This window comes from Vigna radiata, unplaced genomic scaffold (assembly GCF_000741045.1).
Source record: "Vigna radiata var. radiata cultivar VC1973A unplaced genomic scaffold, Vradiata_ver6 scaffold_86, whole genome shotgun sequence".
Lineage (NCBI taxonomy): Eukaryota > Viridiplantae > Streptophyta > Magnoliopsida > Fabales > Fabaceae > Vigna > Vigna radiata.
Window position 1 is genome coordinate 227936 of NW_014543269.1, and position 4760 is coordinate 232695.

Genomic DNA, 4760 nt, shown 5'->3' on the forward strand with positions numbered 1-4760 from the left:
AATCAAATATTGTGTTAGTTATAATTTAGATATTATTTTAATTTGTGCAGATTTATGCACCTGTCATTCCTTTAATAGATGAAGAATTATAGGATCCTTATATGTATATATATGGTACTCTACTCTTTGAAATAATACATCAGAATTATTCTTTAAACCTTTTATTAAAAGGTTCATTCAAAATCTCTTCAATTTCATCATCTTCACTAACCTCTATAATTTCATCATCTGCAGATGTTGAATCATCATCTCTTAAAAAACCTCCACGCCAATTACCAATTTCTTCTCATGTTATTATGCTTGTGAAAATTAGATAAAATTAGATAAGACAAAAATTATAAAATGAAAACTCATTATAAAATCACTTTTTGTAAGAAATTGTTTAATAACTAGTGTTTCTAATTTTTTTTCCAGGCCAATTACCAATTCTTTTGATGTCATTATGTTTGTGAAAAATTAGATAAAATTAGATAAGACAAAAATTATAAAATGAAAACTCATTATAAAATCATTTTTTTTTGTAAGAAATTGTTGTGTTTCTGATTTTTTTCCAGACGAATTATCAATTCCTTCATATGTCATTATGCTCATAAAAATTAGATAAAATTAGATAAGACATATAAAATGAAATCTCTTTATAAAATTATTTTTTTGTAAGAAATTGTTTAACCAGTGTTTTTGATTTTTTTTCAATTGGGACTACACTAGAGATGACAAAGAAAAGGTTGGAGTGAAAGAGATGAAAGAGGAAGGGTTGAGAGGAAGGAGGGAGGTGAGTAAGGGTTTGAGACTTTTTTTTCTTTTTTTAGTTTTGAGAATGAAAATTATTCAAATACCCTTTACTTTAAAACTTAGAATCCATAATATACGAGGGTATTTTTGTCTACTAAAACCTGATACACATTGTTAAAATGTACCAACTGAAAAACAGACATACATACGTTAACAAACCCATATATATATATATATATATATCATAACAAATAGATTAAATTATTTTTTTCTAAAAAAATAATACACAAACTATTTTTATCATTTTAATCCTTGTAAAAACGTAAACATATTTTTATGTGTTATTATTAATCATATTGATGATAGTAGAAGAAAATTAGGAAATTTGTGGGTAAATATTGTATGGAAGGGCCAGTTTGTTATGTTTGTCTAGTAGCAGAATATTTTCATATCCCACAATTAATATTTCTTTATAAATCATGAAAATGAGTAATAATGACTTGTTTGGTGGATACAATAGAACTTTTTAAATTATTTATATAAGTTTTATTGAAAAGGTAATTGTACCGTTTTGGTTGTGTGAGATTTGATCTAATACTTGAAGATAGATCCAAAGTTCAACGGTTTATCAAACTATACAGACTTAAGAATCGAGTCTAAGTTTTATTAAAAAAAATAATTTAATTAGAAAATTTTGTAATATATGAGATATTTTAGAAAAAAAAAATTAAAGAAAAATGTATATTTTATTATTATCTATATATGCTATCCAAAATCTATAAATATAAGAAATGAACTTAAGTCTTATATAAGTTTTTATTTAATTAATAAATTTTATAAGCTTGGAGATGTTTTATCAAGAAATAAACGAGTTTATGTTTTATTATTATCTTTATATTTTATAACTGAAATTTTATCTTCTTATATTTAGAAGATACATAATATATATTATCATACAAGATATATATTACCTTTTTACATTTAGAAGACACATTATATATATTATCTGTTTATATTTAGGAGATACATTATATGTATTTTCTTCTATATGTCTATTTTCAATTTCATCTAAGATATTGAAGATTAAAATTAACGTAAAAAAATTTAAAAAAAAAAAAAAGTAAGGGAAACAGAAAATAAAACAATATAAAGAAAATACGTAATTTGAGAAATGATATATATATATATATATATATATGGGGTTTTCAGTTAGTACATTTTAGCAATGTGTATTGGGTTTCAGTAGACAAAAATACTCTTATATATCATGAATCTAAGTTTTAAGGTTAAGGGTATTTTAATAATTTTCATTTTTAAAATTAAAGAAATAAAAAAAGAAACCCCCAAAACCCTTCCCCACCTCTCTCATTCCTCTTAACCTTTTCTCTTTCATCTTTTTCACTTCAATCTTTTATCTGTCATCTCTACTCTAGCCCCAATTGAAAAAAATCCAGAAACATTTGACTTATTTTAATAATTTTCATTCTCAAAACTAAAAAAAACCCCAAACCCTTACTCACATCCTTCATTCCTCTCAACCCTTTCTCCTTCATCTCTCTCACTCAAACATTTTCTCTATCATCTCTCCATTAGCTCCAACTAAAATAACACTCATTATTAAACGATTTACTTTTGTAAAGAGTTGAGTCATTGACATATTCACCTTCTGAAAAAAAGTTTATTCAAAATCTCTTTAATTTCATTATCTTTACTGTATATATTACAGCCGACGGACACAACTTACACCAAGACTTATGAGCATCCTTCCTTTACATTATGAGACTACTACATAACATTGCTCCGTGGCCATTTAATTTTTTTTGGTAGAAATTCATTAACTTGTTTTCCTTTACTAAAGAAAAAAACAAATCAAAATACAATAAAATTCTCAACGATAAAATCAAACAATAAAAATTCTAAATCTTGAAATTTTTTTAAAATTATATAAAGAAAAAATTAGGTTCTTTAATTTTTTTATTTATGTAAGTATTTTTTTTCTCTAACCATTTTATTTAATAATGAGTGTTTTTTTAGTTGGGGCTAGTGCAGAGATGATAGAGAAAATGTATGTTTGAGTGAGAGAGATGAAGGAAAAATGATTCAGAGAGGGTTTGCTAACTTGCGTACGCCTGTTTTTCAGTTGGTACATTTTAGCAATGTGTACCGGGTTTCAACAGACAAAAATACCCTTATATCATGAATTATAAGTTTTAAGGTTAAGGGTATTTTAATAATTTTCATTCTCAACATTAAAAAAAATAAAAAAAAGAAATCCCCCAAACCCTTACTCACTTCTCTCATTCTTCTCAACCCTTTCTCTTTCATCTCTTCCACTCCAACCTTTCCTCTGTCATCCCTACTTTAGCCCCAATTGAAAAAAATCATAAACATTTGCCTTATTTTAATAATTTTCATTCTCAAAACTAAAAAAAGAAAACTCAAACCCTTACTCACATCCTTCATTTCTCTCAACCCTTTCTCCTTCATCTCTCTCACTCAAAAATCTTCTCTATCATCTCTGCACTAACTCCAACTAAAAAAACACTCATTATTGAATAAAATGGTTAGAGAAAAAAAATACTTACATACATAAAAAAATTAAAGCACCTGATTTTTTCTTTATATAATTTTAAATAAAATTTCAAGATTTAGAATTTTTATTGTTTGATTTTATTGTTGAGAATTTTATCGTATTTTGATTTGTTTTTTTTGCCCGTCGGAATAATATGTATAGTGAAGATAATGAAATTAAAGAGATTTTGGATGAACTTTTTTTGTAAGGTGAATATGTCAATGACTCAACTCTTTACAAAAGTAAATCGTTTAATAATGAGTGTTTTTTTAGTTGGGGCTAGAACAGAGATGACAGAGAAAATGTTNGAGTGAGAGTGATGAAGGAGAAAGGGTTGAGAGGAATAAAGGATGTGAGTAAGGGTTTTGAGTTTCTTTTTTTAGTTTTGAGAATGAAAATTATTAAAATAAGGCAAGTGTTTATGATTTTTTTTCAATTGGGGCTAGAGTATGGATGACAGAGAAAAAGGTTAGAGTGAAAGAGATGAAAAAAATAAGGTTGAGAGGAATGAGAGAGGTGGNTAAGGGTTTAGGGGATTTCTTTTTTTATTTTTTTAATTTTGAGAATAAAAATTATTAAAATATCCTTAACCTTAAAACTTAGAATTCATGATATAAGGGTATTTTTGTCTACTGAAACCCGGTACACATTGCTAAAATGTACCAACTCAAAAACAGGCGTACGCAAGTTAGCAAACCCCATATATATATATATAATTTCATTTCTTTTTATTTTATTTAGTTTTATTCAATTGATTTTATTTTTAGTTTATTTTATTTTAATTATTTTTTTTAAATCACTTTCGAAGTCTATATTAATTTAGTTCTTAAAAGTGAAAATTTAACTCAATTGGGTCTCTGTCATTAAATTGGTTTAACATAATCTCTATCATTGCCGATACCTGCTGTTAGATTGGTCTCAACTCTAATCTCGAACCTAATTTATTTCAATAAACCCTAATTTGGTGGTGCTTAATTTCATATTTTACAAACTTTTCAAGGTTTTGTGAAAACCAAATTTTGTGATGAACCATGAACATCAATCGCTAGGGTTGAAGATGATGAAAGGTAAGGTTGAAGATTATGAATCCTAATTTGAGTTTCAATTCTTAGAATTTTCTTTTAATTATATATTTCACATATAAAGCTTTGTGAATACCACATTGAAAAAACTGTCCACGTCAGCATCATAGGTCATAAAAAACTTAATCTCATTAAATCAATTTAAAGGTAGGGACCAATTGAGTCATTTTTTCATAATGGTGACTTGTGGAGACTCTTTCTTTTCCTCCTTTAATAACAAGTTAGTTGATTTTGTCATTGTATTATCGTTATTGATATAAAAAGGAAAAAAGATGACCAACTGAAAGAGGAAATTAAGAGTAAAAAGCAATTACTATTTGTTGTGGGTGTCCCCTTAACATGGCTTAAGGTTGGAGGGATCAAAGGTTCATTCA